This window comes from Peromyscus californicus, unplaced genomic scaffold (assembly GCF_007827085.1).
Source record: "Peromyscus californicus insignis strain IS unplaced genomic scaffold, ASM782708v3 Scaffold_13__1_contigs__length_99412109, whole genome shotgun sequence".
Taxonomy (NCBI): domain Eukaryota; kingdom Metazoa; phylum Chordata; class Mammalia; order Rodentia; family Cricetidae; genus Peromyscus; species Peromyscus californicus.
In genome coordinates, this window is record NW_026294424.1 from 87,361,052 (window position 1) to 87,382,635 (window position 21,584).

Genomic DNA, 21,584 nt, shown 5'->3' on the forward strand with positions numbered 1-21,584 from the left:
TTCACAAATAGACAGTTGCTAAATATTGGCATTTTAACCTTTTATCAAAATGCTATTTATATATTCCAAATGAGAAACTTGAGAATCTCAACCCAAATGAATATTTTTTATTTCTAGCCTAGCAAAAGTAGTGCTATAGTTTTATTTTTGTGCTGCGTCTTCATGGGAAAGAATGTAAAGTAAGAAGGTCCATGTGGGCTCGTGGTTCTGTCAGCCTGTGGCCAGCTGACTTGGTTTCTGGGCCTGGTGGGGCAGACTTATCTTAGAGACAAGACACAGAAGGATGTGGGATGAGATACAGCCTCCATCGCACAACCCCAGCGCTCACTTCCTTCTGCTAGGCAGGCCCAGCTCCTAGTTAATCATCTCCCCAAACTGAGTCATGTGACTGCAGTTCAGTGGATTAACCCATGTGTAGGAGCCCATGATTCAGTCCCTCCAGCTGGGCCAAACCTTCAGCACATGAGTTTTTTTTTTTTAAAGTATTCCCTATTCATACTAGAGTACTTTTCATTATATTTAAATGATGATTTCAGAGTCCATACAAGTACCCAGACATGGTGGCTTATGGGAGCCTGTACTCAAGAGGCTGAGGCAGGAGGATTGCTTTGAATTTGATTGTGAGAGCCTGCCTTAAAAAAAAAAAATCCAAAGCCGGGCGGTGGTGGCGCACGCCTTTAATCCCAGCACTCGGGAGGCAGAGCCAGGCGGATCTCTGTGAGTTCAAGGCCAGCCTGGGCTACCAAGTGAGTCCCAGGAAAGGCGCAAAGCTACACAGAGAAACCCTGTCTCGAAAAAACCAAAAAAAAAAAAAAAATCCAATAGAAAAAAACCTCCCCTCACAAGTCTGGATTTTATTTCTTTTAATCTGTTTTCGTGATAATTTTATCCAAAGAAAACATAGGCATAACGCTTATGAATTTTTAGTTGTTCAAAATTGGATTTTTACTAATCTTGCATGAATTTCTAGAGCAAGAAACTTTCGTTTGCACATTAACAGTTCGAGTTTGTTTTTTCATCGTAGCACTGCTGTTTCCTTAGTAAGTTCTACAGGCATCTCAGCAAGTTACTATTGCTGTGAGAGGCCCAGCAGGACAACCTAGGGGGCAGAGACTTGTTTCGGCCCTTGGCTTCAGAGGTTTCAGTCCCTTTCCCTGACACCATTGCTTCTGGGACCGCAGGGGGACAGAACAACCTGTGCGGCCCCAGAGTAGCTTAGCTCATGGTGGATAGCAGCCAGAGAGAGAAGGGGATGCAGACCAGCGATAAGCTTCAGAAGCACACCTCCAGTGGCCTGCCCTCCCGGCCCCTCAAGCTTCCTCCGCTCTCTAAGCTCTGCTGACAGCTGGGACTGAGCCAAACTTACACAGGTGGCTGTGTTCATGTCCAGACTGTAAAAGCCACTAGGTTGGGGGTCAGCTCTATTGATTTTCGCCTTCTGGAGAACTAGAGATAGGGTTCGTGTCTGGTGTATAAAACCCCGAATGAACGAGAACATATCAGCCTCCTTTTGAAAATGTTCTAAATAGTGTATTGAATGGAATCAGTATTGTCAGACTAACAGTCTTTAAAAAATGCTATTGCTCCATCAGAGTTTTCGCAATTGAACTGATTATTTAATTTTAGTTCCCTCATCGAACTATAGGAAGTGAAGTAAGGGATGGAGCGCAGAGTCTCACTGCTGGTGTTGGTTAGACGGTAGACCTTAGGTCTCACAGCTTAGCCTAAGCCTCCTCTAATGTGTGTGCACCTCATAGGCTCTGTGCGTACACAGGACTTCTGATGAAGATAAGGACCTGCAAGCTGATGTCAGGGGACTAGAGGGCCTTGTAGCTAGAGTATTAATGCCTGAGGAGTATGGGGTGGGATGCTCTTAAACGTTTTTGTTTTGAGTTTCAAAATCAAAACTTGTTTATTCTTCTTGAAGATCATCAAATCAGATGTACACTTTTGAGATAAGATGATGATTAATTTGAAAAGTTTAAAGTCCCTGTGTACCAGTTGCTTTTCTGTCGCTCTGATAAAGTACCACGATATTTTGACTTGCAGTTCCAGTGGGCTAGAGGTCCACAATGACAGGGAAGGTATAGCGGCTGGATCCGGAAGCTGAGAGATCTCTCTCTCTCTCTCTCTCTCTCTCTCTCTCTCTCTCTCTCTCTCTCTCTCTCACACACACACACACACACACACACACAGAGAGAGAGAGAGAGAGAGAAAGTCGGGTGTGGCTCTACACTCTCAAAGCCTGCTGGTGCACTTCCTCCAACCAGACTCCATGACCTAGACATTCCACAGCCTTTTCAAAGAGCACCCACCAGCTAGGGACCAAGGGTTCCAATACATCAGCCTCTAGAGAGCATTTCTCTTTCAAACCACCACACCCAGCTTCCCTTGAATTAATCTGTTGTCTCAGACTAGAGAGGTTCTGTCCGAAACGAAATGATATATTTGTGATACCTTACGGAGTAAGTAGTGTAAAACTGCACCAGCTTCATCAACTGACTGTATGTAGTAAAGCAGCACCTAGTGTGACTGCTCGGGCTGGGAAGGAAAGGGAGACTCTGAAGGCATGAGCAGGGTTCACCTTAAATGGAAACTCCTGTTCCTCCCTTCAGCCTCTGATAACCACTCGTCTGTTTTTAGGAATTGGATTAGCCTGGGCACTTCCCCGAAGTGGAAGCAGACAGTAGTTGTCCTTTGTGCCTGCCTTTCTTACCGTGATGTCTGCAGACTAGTCCCAGTTACAGTTTGCATCAGGATTTCATTCTTTTTACTTTTTAAAAGGTAGGGGATTTTTCGCCAGTTAGCCCAGGCTTGCTGAAAATCAAGACCATCTTGCCTATGCCTCCCAAGTGCTGGGATCACTGGCATGTGCCCTCAGAACCGCTCACCACCGTCCTTTTAAGGTGCTGCTCCGTTGTGCACTTTTACCTCATGTGGGTGTGTCTTCACCTGTTCATGGACATTTGGTTGTTTCCCCGTCTCGGCTGCCCTTGCTGGGTGTATAAATATGTGTTTGAATCCCTGCTCTCACTGTTTTTTGTTACATTGCTAGATGATGGGAGAGTTCTGTGTCTGCCTTTGGAGGCACTGCCATTCGGTTTTTCTTAGCGTTTGCACCATTTTACAGTCCCAGCAGTACACAGGGATTCCAGCTCTTTAGCTCCCTGTCTCCCCACTGCTCAGCTGTGTGCTGTGTGCTTTTTTTATGTCAGCATATCCTAATGATGTCTCATGGTTTTCATGTTCATTTTCCTGACCGTTTGTGAGTTTCAGCTTCATTTCATCACCTTACTGGCTACTTAGGTGTTTTCGTGTGATGAGAAGACATGAGAAATGCATATAAATGCTTTTGCTGTGTAAGGATAGATAGTGGGTAATTAAGAAAAAGCACTTGGAATCCTGCCTTATGGAGTCCCCTTTTTATTTGAAGGAATGGTTGACATACTAATTATTCATTTATATTTGGGTTTCTGGCAACCAGTTTTCTCAAGTGCTGGGGCGAGTGTCATTTTGGGAAAACAACTGATGGGTGTTACTAATGTTGAAATTTGAACTTCCAAAACACAAGTATAATTTTGGAAAACATGTATCTGCCATTGTAAGGTTGATAGCCTCATTACTTTTAATGGTTGAGGAGACAGGTGATATTAACAAATGCAATTTAGAAAATCGTTTAACAGAATAGCTGTATAACTGAGAGGGTATTTTCCAGTACAGTATTTATAAAGCACACAAATAACACACGGATTTGACACTTCTATCCATATATCTTTACTTGAAAATGTTCATTGCAGAGTCATTGGTGTGGTTCAAGGCGTCTGGTTTATGTTACACTATGGGTGCTGGGCCTTCACTGGGATTCCTCTTGGATATCCTGTTGTTGCCCTGTGTCGTAGAGATCCTGCAGCTTTGGGACTGATGGGTGGATGTTGGGGTGGGCCAACTCATAACCCAGGTTCTGGGTCTGGGTAGTTGCAGGGTTGGTCAGCCCACCAGCTCTCCCTTGTCCTCGCCGCCAGAGTGGGCTCTCCTGCACTGCCCTGGCTTGCTCACCCCTTGCAGCAATGAGCAGGGGCGTGGCCAGTTCTGCTCTCAGGCCCTCAGTGTCAGCTCTCCGACACCTGCACCTGAATCAGGGCAGCTCTGCTGTGTTTCCCCGGCAAGGTGCAGGGGCCACTCTCCTGAGTGCTGCAGCTGTTGAGGGGCATGGGCAGCTCGCTCTCTCTTACGACCTCAGGGTCAGCTCTCCTCCTACCTGTCACAGGTGGCAAGGAGTGGTGGGGGGCATCTCTTCCCCCACCAACACCACCATCTAGCAGATGAGGGGCAGGGTCAGATCTCCCAAGCTCATGTTCTCAGCCGTTTCATCCACACCCCATCAGAAGTGTCAGCTCTACTGTGCTGCCCAGGCAGAGTGCAGGGCCCACTGGTGAGGGGCAGAGACGGCTCCCTCACTCAGCACAGGTGGTAGGGGCAATGGAGGTAGGGGTAGGGGCAAAGGGGGGTGAGGGCATCTTTCCCTAGCCCACACCACCACATGGCAGACAAAAGGGGATGTGGCCAGTTATCCCACTCTCACAACCTGAGGGCCAGCTCACCTGTGCCTCTGCCAACAGGTCAACTCTACTGTGCTGCTCAGGCAAGGAGCAGGGCCCGCTTTACCCCTGCAGTTCGTAAGGGGGAGGGTCAGCTCTCTAGTCTGAACACATGGAGATTACATGTAACAGTACAAAAACAGTATCCATGATACGGTTTCAGATGCCACATTGCAACTGGTCTTTAAGAAATGAATTGTGGCCGGGCGGTGGTGGCGCATGCCTTTAATCCCAGCACTCGGGAGGCAGAGGCAGGTGGATCTCTGTGAGTTTGAGGCCAGCCTGGTCTACAGAGCAAGTCCCAGGACAGGTTCCAAAGCTATACAGAGAAACCTGTTTCAAAAAAAAAAAAACCAAAAAAACAAAAAACAAAAAACAAAACAAAACAAAACAAAAAATGAATTGTCATGTTTTGCCAGGGAAGTAAAGAATAAACTATGCATGATTTTATGAGAAGACTGTTTTGTTCTCAAACAGACATAGGACCAAAGAAACCATCTTTCCTTTAGTTAATTCCTTTAGGTATTTTGTTACAGTAATGGAAAGGTGACCAACTCAGTCATTAATTCTAAAAATGATTATTCAACTATAGGAAAGAAAACGCAGATAAATGTAGAGGAAGTTGTATCTGGGAATTCAAGAGTGGGAGTTGTGAGGAGGGCCCTATCCTTTGAGTAGCTGGCTGTTTTGGCTGTATTATGTTTTAAAAACTGTAGCGTGGCTCCTGCCAGCCTTGGGTGAAGTGCTTCTCAAACTCAGGACTGTGCAAACAGCCTGGGCTTTGTTAAGCCGCAGCTCCTGAGTGGGGCCTGAGGTCCTGCATTCCTAGCAAGTGCTGAGGTTACGTCAGTGCTTCTGGTGTCCCAGGCCACATTCTCCTGTAAGTCAGTGCTTCTGGTGTCCCAGGCCACATTCTCCTGTAAGTACATGAGCTCGACCCCTGCCTGCCTCCCCACGGTGCGTCATTGTAAGGATCCGCTTTGTTAATGACCTTGACATGAATCATTAGGAGACAGGGTCTCATTGTGTAACCCTGGCTTACTTAGAACTCACTGTGTAGACCAGGTTGACCTGGAACTCAGAGATCCACCTGCCTCTGCCTCCTGATTGCTGGGATCAAAGGTGTAATAATTATACCCAGCAACTCCCAGCAACTCCAACACTCTTCAACTTCATCTAGTTCTTAAATCTCAAGAGGATTTATTCTATATTTAGGGGAAGATTTTAGGTTTATCAAGGATTCTAGATATTTCTTCAGTGTTGGAAGTTCGGTTGGCATTACATGAAGACCGTATAAATAAGGAAATTGTCATATTGACAAATATTGATTATATCTTTCTAGGAGCAATCTTTTCCCTTGGCTCCCTTCCTCTAATGTGTGTGTGTGTGTGTGTGTGTGTGTGGTAATGTCAGGGTCTTACACTTTAGCTCAGGCTGCCCTGGAACTCAGCAAGTAGCGTAGGCTGCTCTTGAATTCATAACCCTTTTCTTCGGGCATTCCCAGTGTGCTGAGATTACAGTGTGAGCCACAGTGCCCAGCTTGCACCTCTCCTTTTTAAAGTCATTCAGTGATATTTTCTTCAGTTAGGTCCTGCAACTCCATAAGCTTAGTCACATATGCTTATATTATAAATGAATTAACTTGTCATCAGTGCAAAAAATCATGTTGATTATGCTGATTTTGAGAAATGATGATTTCCCCCTGATTGGTTATGCAGTCTTACAGTTTTACATTAAGGCCTAAGAATCCAAGATAAAATGACAGTTCCTATCTAGGAATGTTTTGTCTGGATGTTTTTAGTGGACTAGTTTTCCTGAGTAAAGGTGAGTCATGTTGGTAGAGAAAAGCATATTTAAGTCACACAATATGAAATTAGGTGGAAGGAAACAAAAGAAAATAGGTGTCTACTAGAAATGTGACCTGAATTTCAGTCTCTCAGCTTCATTGCCATGGGCTCTCTAAGGTCAAAGGAGATGGCCCACTAAGTAATTTTTATGTTATGGGAATAACCTTTTAAATCTTTATATTTATTTATCTATTTGTCAGATGCTGCCTTTCTGTCCTCCCTAACCCAGACTCTGGCCACTGTTCTTTTTGTCTCTGAACTTGACTATGATAGGAGGTCTGTAAAGTTGAAATCCCCGTATTGTATTTATCTGTGATGGACTTACTTCACTTGTGCTAAAACACAACAGTTATGCCATGGTACTGTTGTTTATATGACAGTTTTTGTATATATGAAAAAACTCTTCTTTTACATCTGAAAGAGTACAAAAGAGTGAAGAAGGCAAAGTTAATGTATTTTCCTGGAATTCAGTCAGCATGAAAGCGGATGGTTGTTGCTGTGGTGAAAGCCTGTGATGCCAGGCTTGCTGGGTGAAGTAGGAGGAACAGGAGTACAGGGCCAGCTGCAGCTACCCAGAAGTGTAAAGCCAGGCTAGGCTGCATGGGGGCCTCTCCCTAGAGGAGAGATGGAGAAAAGCAGATAATGACAAGTTAGGATGTGAACTCTTAGCCAACTCCTAAGGAAGCTTTTCCTTTCTTTCTTTTTCTTTTTGAGATAAAGTCTCACTAGTAATCCTAGCCGGTCTGGAACTTGCCATGTAGACCATGCTGGCCTCAAATTCCTAGATCTCCTCCTCTCTGAGAGATGGCATTAAGAACATGTGCCACTTCGAAGGTTAATGGAATAATTTTATAAATATTGTTAACCGTAGAAAACTTCACCAGTGCTGAAAATGACTTGCTTTATTTCCTTTCTTGATTGCTTTCTTTTTTTCTTTTTGGTTTTTCAAGACAGGGTTTCTATGTGTAGCCCTGCCTGTCCTGGAACTTGCTCTGTAGATCAGGATGGCTTCAAACTCAAAGATCTGCCTACCTCTACCTCCCGAGTGCTGGGATTAAAGGCGTGCACTACCATTGTCCTGCTCTTGATTGCTTTCTATAGCATAAAATAAATTGTTTTATCTTGGAAATAATCTGCTTTTAGAAAAACTGACCATGTTCCTTCCCAGGGGTGACTGTTAGCAGGTAGTCTCAGCCTGCCACTTCATATGTTTTAGTAACAGTGAATTCTCTTACTCAGAGATCTTCACAAAAAATTTCACTGTAATCACAGGAGTGTTTGCGATTAATTGGTCTTTTAGGTAAAACATCTTTTGTAAACCAGCCACACATCATAAAGATCCATGTCTCTAAACTGAGTGAGAATTTACGCGTGAGTACTCAGTGCTTTGAAGACAGAGAATATTCTCTGTGACACATGGTTCTGCCCAAAATTTCAATTTTTAAATTTTATTTTATTTTAGAGGTGCTGGGAATCAAATCCAGCATGTGCATGATAGGTAAAGATTGTACCCCCCAGCTGTACTCTAGTCCTGCCTGAAAATTTAAATGTTTCTATAGCCTGTGCTCACACAGATAAAAAGTGTCAGTGATAATATTATTGTTTTATGTTGGAACATTTGATGGAAACTTCTAATTGTCTAGAAACTTTCCCATTCATTGTTACCCCCCCTCCCCCACCATTAAGTCCAATTGTTGTTGCTTAACTACTCTTGGGTGTCGTGCCTGCTTGGGAGGATGGTCAGCCCACCAGGGCTCACACAGTTATTGACTGCCTCTCCCAGCAGCTGGCAATGGTCGGAGCTCCTCAGGTGCTGGTGGGACCTCTCACTTGGCTTCCCTCTCCATACTGTAACTGTGTCTGGCTTGAGCTTGGGCAGTTTGTTCATGCTGTCACAACTGCTGTGAGTTCATACTGCCCTGTTGTGTCTGGAGAACAGTGTCTCCTCAGTCACCCACCACTGTGGCTCTTACAGTCTTCTCCCCTCTCCCACAGTGACCCGTAGCCTTGAGATGTAACAGACCTCCCATTTAGGCCTGAGTGCTCTGCAGTCACTCACTCTGCATGTTGACCTGTTATGGGTCTCTGCTAATTGCCATCCACTTCAAGAAGGAGCTTCTCTGCTGAGAATGAGCAGTGCACTGATCTGTGGTTATAGCAGTGAGTTTTTAGGAGTTTTAATATTGTGTCAGTTTAGCAGATATACTTATTGTGTGCCTCTCAGAATCCTAACCCATCTTCTTCCTTTTTTTCTGTGCCGGAGATGGATCTCAGTGCCTTGAACATGTTGGGTAACCTTTGAAAGTAGTTGAATAGACAGTTTAAAGAAGGGGATAAATACGTGGAACTGGAATTTTGAAAAAAAGGTTGGTTACATATTCAAATAAATGTATATGTAAATGAATTTAATTGTCTAGAAAGAGTAAGTGTAGCGAACTCTTTTATGTTTAAGATTGGATTTAATCACAGCATTTCTTCCTTTTCTTTCCTCCCTTCAAATGCTCCCATACACCCCTACTCACTTTCTTTAAAATTCCTGCCCTCTTATTTTTTTGTCAGTTGGCTCTTACACTCTGATTCATATAACATTCATGATTTAAAATGCTGTTCAAATGTTTTAGTAACAGCTTATTTGCATAGTGTCTGTAGACATTTATAATCATCATGGTTATATAAAGAATGTTTCATTTGTCATCTTGTGTTGTGTCCCACCCCCTCCAGTGTCTAGCTTGTGTACAGCTACTTTCATTGGTAGAGATTTGATGTTCAGTGTGTACGTGTTTAATATACAAGTGTTATCTCAATTTGATAGTCTTTAAAAAACATTTAGTATTTTAAACAATTTAAAAATATTTATCATCCTCATCCTCATCATCTATGTGTGGAGGCCAGAAGAGGGCATTGGATTCCCTGGGGCGGAGTTATAGGGTATTATGGTCCCACATAGGTGCTGAGAACAAACTCTTGTCCCTTTGAAGAGTGGGAAGCCACCTGAGCTATCATTCCAGCCACAGTGATTGGCTTTTCTATCAAAAGTGCATAAATGGTTTGTAAGGCAGTGCTTAGTTAAGCTTAATGTGCCTATCAGCAGAGTTTGACTAGCTCTACCCGGCTGAAATGCTTTGATCAAACTGGTGAGCCACCAATATGCTATCCAGGTGGGTACCAGGAGACTGTTTTTCTTAGCTGAGTTCCCAAACTGCTTAGTGGTTGTGGATAGACTGCCTGTTACCCCAGGTTGGACAGGCGTCATTTATCGTTTGCATTGTCCATGTTGGAAAGCAGGGATAGTGTAGGCTGGATTCCTAACCAGTGGGTAGAGAACACTGAGTCTGGAATAGTAAGTTCAAGGAGTTGGTAGCCAGTGTGTCCCACTCTGCCCGCCATCCAATAAGTCAGCAAATAGATGAGCTTTCTTCATAAGGGAAGAATTGTGCAGACTGCTCCTTCTTTTTGAAAGTCTTGTTTGTGTTTAGTAACATCAAGATAACCGCATTTGAAACACTGTAGAATGTGCATTTCTTTGGGCTAGCACAGAATGGGTAAATATGTTTGTTTTCTGAGCCAAGGTTTTGGTATCAGGCCATGCAGTACAACAGATAGAGGCTCTCTGCTGATGCTTTGGCTCAAGTTGAGATTTTCCTTGGTATCCTGTTCCGAAGTAATTACAGAAGGCACTGTATTTACTTGGCACACTGGAGTTTGTTAAAGTGCCAGAATAAGCATTGGCATGTTAGGGCCAGGAGAGTGATAAAAATGGAGTTAACATATCCTGTTCACTGTACTTTGTGTCTTCTCCAACATAAAACGTTTATCTTTATTGGATGTGAAATTACCATACACCCTGACCTCTTCATATATAGCCAGCACACATTCTAGTGCTTTCTGTCTGCTAACCTTCTTAGTCTATCAGCATATTTGACTCTACCTCAAGAATGTAGTTGTGTGTGGAAGTTATTTCGTGTCAGATTAGCTCAGTTCCCAGGTATTCTAGATGAGTTTTGCTCTGGGATGACTTGATGTTAATGCTTTAAGTTGGAATGGCTTAAACTACACATTAGCCACAGTTCTGAAGCAGGGTTGCGTATTTAGCTCACTGGCACACCACTTTATCAGCACCTGGGAAGCCATCACTTCAATTCCCAGTCCTACAGAAAATGAGCAAAAGAGGGAAAACTTTGAAATAGCTATCTTTGCCTAGCAAAAATAGAACTTTTTAAAAATAAATTAAACATTTAAAATAAAAAATGGCAAGCTCAACAGTTACAGTAATGAACTTCAGAATGAATGACATTATTCTTGTACAAGAAATATTTAAAGGTTATAAATGCTAAATTATATTTTATTTCATGTGAGACGTTAGAGGATGAATACATTACAAAACTTTAGTATATAATTTCAGAACTTTTTTTCTACAAGAAGTTTCATTTTTTTTTCTCCCTTAAGTGAAGTCCAAAATACTCTAAGATGGACGTGCACATTTTGTAATGCTAACTAATGATCATTCTTTACCTTGTACTGATATTTTACCTGTCTCTTTCTCCACTAATTCTCCTTATGATCAATTCACAAGTGTAAGTCCTGAGAATTGGGGCTGTATAGTCCTGCTTTCTTGCCTGTGTTACAGGTATGATACCAAACTATTGAAATATTTTTAAATGTCAAAAGACTTGGCATTCTCGCCACCTTCTCTGCCCTCTTGGTTGAAGGGCGGCCGTTTTCACTCATCCGATAAGAAACTGGAGCGTCCTCTTCCTTCTGTTTCCCGTGAGTCCCCTTTAAACTCTGTGCGTGTTCTTGCGGGTGTCACAGGTGACAGAGTGAGTGTCCCTCCCTCTATGAAATACAGGGTCAGCCTTGCCGACGCCTCTTCCTCAGGGCCGTTGCATATTCTTTTGGGAACTTTCTCTTAATATTGAAGTAACTTTCCAGTTTGTCTCTGGATTCTACCCTCAGTCCTTGTCAGTCTTCCCAAACAGTGCTCACTGGCTGTCGTGTTAATCTTTCCTCGCTTTGTTTGGGTTTCTTGTCCTGTATTGCTCTGAAATTAATTCTTTCTTGTTTCATTACTACTCAGTTAATGGAGACTACTGTGCAAGACTTCAGACAAATGTGAAATTCTTAGTGTGTTCTTAAGTTATCACTACTGTTGACTGTAGGTAGAGTTTTCCTGCCTGGCCCACAGTCAGGGCAAATCTCTCTCACCTGCCAGTCCCACAGCCGTCAGACCCGACCAAGTAAATACAGAGACTTGTATTGGTTTCAAACTGTATGGCCATGGCAGGCTTCTTGCTAACTGTTCTTTCAGCTTAAATTAATCCATTTTTATAAATCTATACCTTGCCACATGGCTCGTGGCTTACCGGCATCTTCACATGCTGTTTCTCATCATGGCGGCTGGCAGTGTCTCTCTGACTCAGCCTTCCACTTCCCAGCTTTATTCTCCTCTCTGCCCCGCCTACACTTCCTGCCTAGCCAATGGCCAATCAGTGTTTTATTTATTGACTAATTAGCAACACATTTGCCATACAGAACATCCCACAGCAGTTGACTCCTGGGAGAACATAATGCTCCTCTCACAGCTTAATGATATTGTCCAGGATTTTATTTCTTTTCATTTTTCTTTATTCTGTAAATGAGACAGTAAACTTATTGCCTTATAAGGGTTTTTATTTTTATTTATTTATTTTTAATTTTTTTGCTTTTGCTTTTTGAGACAGGGTCTCAACTAAGTGGCCTTCACTGGCCTGGCACTTGCTAGCTGGCCTTGAATTGAGAGTGGTCCTCCTGCCTCTGCCTCCCAGATGCTATGTTTGTACTATGTGTACATGTGTGTAGTACCGTATCCTATGAACAAATCACTAGGTTGGAAGAGAGCAGGTGAGCAGGGGCCGTGGGGTGGAAGTGTGGACAGTGGATGAGCAGGCTGGTGATGGAGAAGGGGCTCAGGCAGTGTGCGGAAACCAGCACTGTGCATATGAGTGTGTGAAATAAAAAACACTGTTTTACCTCCAGACAGACAGCTTCTGGGGGAAGACAAACCATGTTCACTCTGTGTCACCACTGCCAGCAAGTACTTCCCATTTCACCGGCTTTGTGCACTGTAAATCACTGCTTCTGGTGGGTGGCAGATCATCTGTGTTTCTAGACTCCTAGACTCTCTACATTGTTTCAGAACAAAACATCCGTTAAGTTAGTCATTCAGCACGTACATAGTGAATGCTCATACTGTACCAAGACAATGATGTACTGGTGGAAGAAAGTGAACCACAAGCAGATCACTGACTTACTCCTGAGTCTTACGTTGTGTATAGTGGTTGAAACAAGACAAGTACAATAAATACGTCATAGAAGGTAAGTTCCCCGAAGGAAAAAAAATAAAGCAGGGATTGGTGGTACCCTGGAAATTTGTGTTGGAGAATCTGTTGTGGAGACTTAAAAAAGTTAAACCTAGGTGCCTGGGGAAGGTAGGAGGTGACTGAGTAAAGATGGGAGGAAATGGAGAGGAGAGGCCTTTAGAATCTCTGCAGAGCAAAGAACAAAGGCCCTAACATGGGGTGATCAGAGAGCAAAGGCAGGTATTCTGTCTCCGTCACGGAGAAGCTGAAATCCTTTTCCACTTTTTTCGGATGCCAGTGAAACAGGAAGCCATAGGAGGGTTGTGGGCACAGAGGTGACCTGATTGGGCCCAGATTTTAATGTGGCCGACGTGTGGAAAATGAAATGAACATAAGAAAGATCAGAAGTAGGAAAACCACCCGGAGACTGTGATGTCACTTGATAAAGGAGACAGTGGTTTTGACCAGGGCAGGGAGGTCTCTGAAAAAATGAACTCAAGCTGTATTCTGAAGGTACAGCATAAAGGCCTAAAAGTATACAAAGAATGCCCCCAATTGTAAAGGAATTATAAACATGGAAATTAAAGGGCACCCAAACAATGAGTCAGAATTGGACAAGCACTACAATTTTGAGAGCAATGAATGCAATCACATGGATGAAGACGTCAGTTGTTGAGAGCATAAGAACGCATCCCTTGAAATTAAGGTACATACCCTTTCTCCTTTTACTTACTTGCTTCTCCCTTGGCCTCATGCTATTTCTTATTTTTTACACCAGCGCAGCTGGTCTAAATTATATACTTTGATGGAAGCTTGGTGTTTGAATTCTAGTTGTGTCCATGGTCATGGCCTTGAAGCACCTGCTGAAGTTTCCAGTCCTTACTTTATGAATTCTCTTTAAGAGCTTTATGTACTTATTTATTTATTTATCTATTCATTCAATTTATCTTATTTATTTATCTTATTTATTTATTTATCTTATTTATTTATTTATTTATTTATTTATTTATTTATTTATTTATTTATTTATTTATTTATTTATGGTACTGGGGTTTGAGCCCATGGACTTAACCTAGTCTACCACTGAGCTGCATCCCTACAATCCCTTGTATTTTGAGACAGCATCTCATTATGTAGTCCAGGCTGGCTGCACCTCCTCATTGCTGGGATTAGTGGTGTGTGCCTGGCTTAGCTTTTTAAAAATTTTATTTGTGATGTGTGGTGATATTTTGTTTGTTCTCTAACAAATAAAGCTTGCCTGGAGATTAGAGGGCAGAGTTAGCCACTAGTTAACCATAGAGGGCAGGCATTGGTGGCACGCACCTTTAATCACAGCACTTGGGAGGAGGGAGCAGGAAGATCAGGAGTTCAAGGCCACCCTGGGCTACAGGAGATTGATCCAGTCTAAAAGAGAAACAGAGCCAGGTGGTGGAGGCTCACCCCTTTAATCCCAACACTAGGGAGGTGGAGACAGGAAGTGATATGGCTGGATGGAGAGAGGACTAGAAGGTGGGAGGAGACAGGAGCTCTCCTCTTTCAGTCTGAGGAGTTGGCAAGGTGAGAGGTGGCTCTGGCTTGTTCCTTTGTGTCTCTGCTGTTTCAGCATTTATTTCTATATCTGACCCCGGGTTTTTATTATTAAGATCAATTAGGATTCACACTACAGTGATATATTTATTTGGTTCAGGTGATATTTTGAAACATGCATATAGTGTGAACTTCTACGTCCATCAACTTATTTGTCATTTTTTGTGTGTGTGTTGAGAACATTTGAAGTGTCCTGTATTCTAACATTATATTTTGAAATATGTAATAAACATTGCGGACTGCAGCCACTCTACTGTTCTATAGACTGAGCTTATTCTTATTATCTAATCACAATTTTATATTGATTGGAATAAGATTGTTTCTATTTTTATTTCAAAAAGCAGAGCAGTGAAGTTAATACTGAAAATAGGATTTAAGAATTAAATGTGATAATTATGTGAAAGCGTATTATGGGCCCTAGTGCTGAAAAATTCCCACAAAGTATGCTGACTTACTTAATTTGACTGTAGAGGGCATTTTGCTTCAGAATGAAAAGAAACTGTTTTCTGCATTTGAAATAATACTGGTAATTCTCAAAATGAAAGCAGTTTTCCAAGGAAGGAATCAGAAGGCTGTTAGTACAGCTTATTATTTTATAGTTAAACATGGTTTATGATAATGAACTTGTATTCTATTTTTATAATTTGTGTACTCCATTTGACTATAGACTATAGTCAACATCAAGGAGTGAGGACTCAGAGGTTAAATAGAACTACTTCCCAGCAAAATCAATTGATTAATATTAAATTATTCACTCTACAGATAATTTGAATGTCAGGCAATATGATTGGTATCAATAGTATTATAGGCATACACAATCCTTGGTTTTATAAGTATAGAATCCATTAGAGAAGAGAGATCTCAAATAAATATTATGGAAGAAAATGCTGTGGTGGGTGAGTTTGTGTTACTTTCGTTAGTGAGGATTGCAGACTTGGACACCTGCAGCACACACAGCATGGAGTAAGTGGGCCAGTGCAGTAAGGTTTTAGGGAGTGGAAGCCGTCAAGATGCAAGTGGAAAAGATGATGGGAACAAGGGTCCATGTTTATTTATAAAATTTGAAGTATTACAGTTGAAAACTTTCTTTTTTTTTTTTTTTGGTTTTTTGAGACAGGGTTTCTCTGTGTAGCTTTGCGCCTTTCCTGGAACTCACTTGGTAGCCCAGGCTGGCCTCCAACTCACAGAGATCCGCCTGGCTCTGCCTCCCGAGTGCTGGGATTAAAGGCGTGCGCCACCACCGCCCGGCGAAAACTTTCTTATAAATATTTTTTAAATTTGAAGTTGTTCATTGTGTATACTCATTGTACATAGTACCTTGTTACCCAGGGACATTTTTTTATGTGTTTTGAGATAGGGTTTCTTGTGGTCTAGCTGGCCTTAACCTAATTCTGTAGCTGAGGATGACTCAAACTCCTGGTCCTCCCGCTTTATTTCTCAAGTTGTTGGGATTATAGACCCACCTGGCTACTATCACTTTTTTCTTTTTTAAAGGCTTTACATAATCCAATTTAAACATTAATTGTCTTTTTTTTTTTTTTTTTTTTTTTTTTTTTTTTTGGTTTTTCGAGACAGGGTTTCTCTGTGTAGTTTTGCGCCTTTTCCTGGAACTCACTTGGTAGCCCAGGCTGGCCTCGAACTCACAGAGATCCGCCTGGCTCTGCCTCCCGAGTGCTGGGATTAAAGGCGTGCGCCACCATCGCCCGGCTAATTGTCTTTTATATATAAGGAATTGTGCTTATTAAGTAAAAATTTTTTTAAAGGAAAATTTGGGCAGGGCATTGTTCTTTCTTGATTTCTTCATTTGCCTTTTGTTCTTCAATTCTGTTATTTCTAGATCATTCTATTTGTAATTATACATTTTCTTTTTGTTGGACATATACCTACAGGGGTAGTTGTAGGCTGTAAAAATCATTAGAACATGAGATTTTTAGGGGGAAATAAAAGGCCTGGCTCTGTCTTGTTTGACTGGCTGTCTGCTCCTTCCACAGTGTTTGGTTTGTTTCTCAACTATACAGTGGAAATAAGTTAAATACAGGAATGAAATAAAATGTGTCTTTCCCCTCAATTCTGATTCGTTGCACTTACTGATAACAGTAACTTTGGCAAGAATGTAAGTTAATAATCCTTCCTCGTTAGGAAGAGCCTCATTTTTAGAGAAGGCTTTGGATATGCTGACTTAACCTAGGGCTCTGTTGTTCCAGAGATGAGTGGTCAGTCAGTGGGGGGAAGAACTTTTCCAGCTTCAAATTGCAGAGATAACCGTAAATGTCTTTCCCACTTATCTTGAAGATAGCATCAAAGTCACATTGTTTTGTTTGGCAATGGTTGGAGCTAGGAGTTGCTGATAGTTCAGTCTTTCCCTTTATTTTACTGGTAAAATGTACAGGGAGGAAAAAGACCACGTGGTATTACCCTTCCCTCTTTCTCCTCCCTAAGAATACAGTTCATAGGAATTACCACCTATGGCCAAAGGTTTGATAAACATGCAGTGTTTGCTGTGTTGGGATGCTGAAGCTGAAGGTTTCTAGGCTACCATAAACTTTTTCTGTCGCAAGAGACTTACAGTTCCTTTGAGAAAGTCTCAAGTGTATAATCAGCAGTAGTGTCTTTCTTAGGAAATATTAATTCTCAGTGGTGGTGGTAAGATTGGGTGGCAAGAGAGAAAACACTTGGGGAAGAATATACCATGCCACTGATTCCCCAATATAAATAGGAAAGGATGGACTAAGACTGTGGCCTTAGTCCTTAGAATTGTCAGAATTGGATGGAGTTCTTTGTACCAGTAATTCCAGCACTTAGGAGGTAGTGGCTACATAATGAAATGCTGTCTCAAAATACAAGGGCTAGGGATGATGTAGCTCAGCAGTAGAAACTTCCAAGCATACGGAGAGGTAGAGAAGTACTGCAGGGCGGAGCGTCATGCCTACCGTCTAGATGTAACTAACTGCATTTTATCTCATTTCCTTTATACATCCGTGGGTAATTTTAAATGGGGACTTCTTTGGAACATTTTTACTTATAGTTAGAGAATGTCAAAGAAATTGATAAATACTAGTTTTAACAAGGGATTCAAGATATTTCCCCTTAATAAATAGCACTAACTATGCATGTGGTACAGACAGGAAGTGGTGAGAATTAAAAAAAAAATTCATGCAGTGAATAAGGAAGTCTAATTGTATGAACATATCAGTATTTATCAAGTACATGACAATTCTGTTTTGCATCTTCCTGATATCTTCTACTGACTTCCAAATTTTAAGGTTTCCATGACTCCTTTTAGGTTTAATACTTTGTTATCAATCCAGTGGTCACCAGAACATACAACTGTTGTTTGACATGAGGGTAATCTTGTGGGGTTTATGCTAACTATGGGTAGATCATGTTAGAATTGGATAGAATTTTTTTGTAACAAATAATGAAACACATCTTTCTTATCCAGAAATGGTATTTCCTAAGATGTTTGCCGTCAACCAATAATTAAGCAAGTTCAAATCTTTCTAATCTTTAAACATGATATGCAAGCATCCGAAAGGTGGTTAAGTCAGTTCGGCTTTCTCACTGTACCCAGCTTCAGGTTATTGTCATGTTCCTTCTTCTTTGACATGTGTCTAAGGGACAGTGTTTTATGTTCCTTTTAAAACTGTCTGCAAACAACACAACTTCTAACATCTAACATTGCAGTGCCTCCGAAGGAAAGGTGATGTTCTCCTTTAGTTCCTCAGTGCAGGCAAACTCCGCTTTGTTCTCTTGCTGTTCCTTTATATTCATAAAAATAGTACGCAGGCTTTTTCATTTGGAAACACAGTTAGTGGGCCAACTGAAACAGACAACCGGGAGGAGATATTTGTACTTACATTGACGAGAAATTCTGTAATCCCCCATCACATTATGATGGTACTGGGCTTTTCAGTATAACAGGACCCTTTGCCCAGCTTTGTAGCTAGAGTTTTCCTGCCTTGCCCACAGTCGGGACATATCTCTCTCACCTGCTGGTCCCACAGCCGCTCAGACCCAACCAAGTAAACACAGAGACTTATATTGCTTACAAACTGTATGGCCATGGCAGGCTTCTTGCTAACTGTTCTTATATCTTAAATTAATCCATTTCTATAAATCTATACCTTGCCATTTGGCTCGTGGCTTACCGGCATCTTCACATGCTGTTTGTCATGGCGGCGACTGGCAGTATCTCTGACTCATCCTTCCACTTCCCAGAATTCTTCTCCTCCTTGTCCTGCCTATACTTCCTCCTGCCTGACTACTGGCCAATCAGTGTTTTATTTACTAACCAATCAGAGCAACACATTTGCCATACAGAACATCCCACAGCACAGCTTTGTTTGACCCAGGATCTTTTTTTTTTTTTTTTTTTTTTTTTTTTGAGACAGGGTTTCTCTGTGTAGCTTTGGTGCCTGTCCTGGATCTCGCTCTGTAGACCAGGCTGGCCTTGAACTCACAGAGTTCTGCCTGGCTCTGCCTCCAGAGTGCTGGGATTAAAGGCGCATGCCACCACTGCCTGGCTTGGTGCTGGTCACCAAAGGTTAACTTGAGATAGTGGCTCTATGTTGTCTTATGCCAAAGAAAATTAAAAATTGGAATTCTTGTGAGAGTACGCAAAGTGGAAACAAGCTTTAAGGTTTGTAGAACAAAGGGATAGTGAGAAGCTAAGGAAAAGAGGGAGACTCCCAAGAGATGGAGGAGTTTCTGAGAGAGGAAAAAGCTACTGAACTCCAGTTTAGGGTTTTTGTAGGAAAACTGGACAAAGGTGGAGGCCCCTGGGCTAACATGGGCAGAACCAAAGGAAGGCCATATGCCCTGTTCATGTCCTTTTACTTAGCCCAGTCCGGGAGATGATCATGCATTGTTTTTGTGCTGTCTGCCCACTGAGCGGTGTTGAAGCTGCCTTTGTTTGTCTCTGACTCAGGCTTTGTTGTTACTGACCTTGGCTTTCTCCTGTTAGTCACTTGGGTAACATTAGGACTTCCAACCTTGCATTTCACAGTTGTGAATTAGACTGCTTCTTTGTTCTCACATTCGTATAACTAGGCATGTAGCTCCTCATGGTGGAGAGTTGCCTCTCTCTCACAGCTGGGAAATAGCTGCAGTTCTCTTGGTTGCCTCACATTTAGCTCCATATCTAGAGGTGATCTGAAGTGGTCTCCTAGGTGTATGCTTCTTGATAGAAGAGTCTTTACTTAGAATTCTGCCTGTTACAGTTAGCTGCATTAGAAATCAGAATATAAGAAAGGACGCTGTCTTAGTCAGGGTTACTATTGCTGTGATGAAACACCGTGACCAAAGGCAAGTTTGGGATAAGAGGCTTTGAGTACCATTTTCACATCATAGTCTGTCCTTGAAGGAAGTCAGGACAGGAACTCAAACAGGGCAGGAACTTGGAGGCAGGAGCTGATGTAGAGGCCATGGAGGAGTGATACTTAGTGGCTTGCTCCCCATGGCTCATTCAGCCTGCTCTCTTCTAGCACCCAGGACCACCAGCCCTCCTATAGACTCCCCCACAGATCCCCCTCCCCATCAATCACTAAGAAAATGCCCTATAGCTGGGCGGTGGTGGGGCACGCCTTTAATCCCAGCACTCGGGAGGCAGAGGCAGGCAGATCTCTGTGAGTTGGAGGCCAGCCTGGGCTACAGAGTGAGTTCCAGGACAGGCACCAAAGCTACACAGAGAAACCCTGTCTCGAAAAACCAAAAAAAGAAAAGAAAAGAAAAAAGAAGAAGGAAGAAGAAGAAGGAGGAGGAGGAGGAGGAGGAGGAGGAGAAGAAAGAAAATGCCCTGCAGTCTTGCCTACAGCCAGATCTTATGGAGGCATTTTCTCACTTGAGGCTCCCTCCTCTCTGATGACAATAGCTTCTGTCAAGTTGACATAAACTAGCCAGCACAGGCACTTGTGTCTTATTCTGTGTTCCTCAAGGGTTTGGTGGTAGCCACCTGGCCAGCTGTCAGGGGCCCAGAGCCCTGTTCTACCTCTCACCTGTCCAGCTTTGTTATCTCATGCTCAACTCCAAGCCCTCTTATTCATCACCTTCATCACCTCAGTGTGTCATACTCTGCCTTATAACTCTCAGTCTTTTAACTCAGCCTCTGTTTCCAGTGCAATATATGTGAGCAACTTGCAGTGTTCAGCGTGAGCTGTTTTTCCCACTACCGATGGAGTGTTAGCTCCTAGTGAATGGGCGTACCCGCTTAACAAAACAAAACAAAACAAAGCCCATGTGTTTGTATAATAGCTTGTAAAACCTAGGTAGAATTCTCCAACAAAGCATATTATCATTTAATTAATGAGTGTGTGTGTGTGTGTGTGTGTGTGTGTGTGTGTGTGTGGAGAGAGAGAGAGAGAGAGAGAGAGAGAGAGAGAGAGAGAGAGAGAGAGAGAGAGAGGTGTGGAAGGAGGCGGTAACGCCTCAGTTAGGTGTCCCATGGAATCGTTTCACATAAGAGCCTCGAGAAAGCTAGGCTGTTCTTTAGAGTATATACCTAAGATGGGAAGAAACTCGGGGTTAGGGAAGATGGCAGTCACTTTTATTGTCACATTGACTTCTGTAGTGGACACTTACTCTTCTGTCCTCTGTCAGATCTGTATCTGTTGCTAACTCTCTCTCATGCCGTTTGAAAGTGTCTAGAGTGTCTCATAATACCCTTGTGTCATGTTTTCTACCTGTAGCACTAATTTAACAACCATGCCTTTATAGTATTAACAGAATTGATAGACCTTTTATAAAAACTATAGAATGTTCTATACCAAAAATGAGTCTTAAAAATTTAATATGAGAATCTTATCTTAGATTTGACAAAAAGAATTGATTTTTTTTTTTTTTTTTGGTTTTTTGAGACAGGGTTTCTCTGTGTAGCTTTGCGCCTTTTCCTGGAACTCACTTGGTAGCCCAGGCTGGCCTCGAACTCACAGAGATCCGCCTGGCTCTGCCTCCCGAGTGCTGGGATTAAAGGCGTGCGCCACCACCGCCCGGCAAAGAATTGATTTTTAATAGCATTATCTAAGTATGTACTTCAAGTGAAGTACTTTCTCAGATGCAGTAAAGAGAGTAAAGGTGTAGATAAAGGTACTTACCATCTCACTTGAGTTCAGGAGGGAGGTTGGCTAATTCAGTAGCCCACCTGTCAGTGTTCTGAACCATTTTCTTTCAGATCACCATGGCCACAGGTTATCTGTCGACATCATGCCTAGGCATCATCT

General features: G+C 42.4%; 1 protein-coding gene across 3 annotated transcripts in view; it reads left to right on the top strand.

The window, feature by feature from the left end:
- Bmp2k (BMP2 inducible kinase) overlaps positions 1 to 21,584 on the top strand; it is a 111,567-nt gene that overhangs the window by 10,906 nt on the left and 79,077 nt on the right. The window lies entirely within an intron of this gene.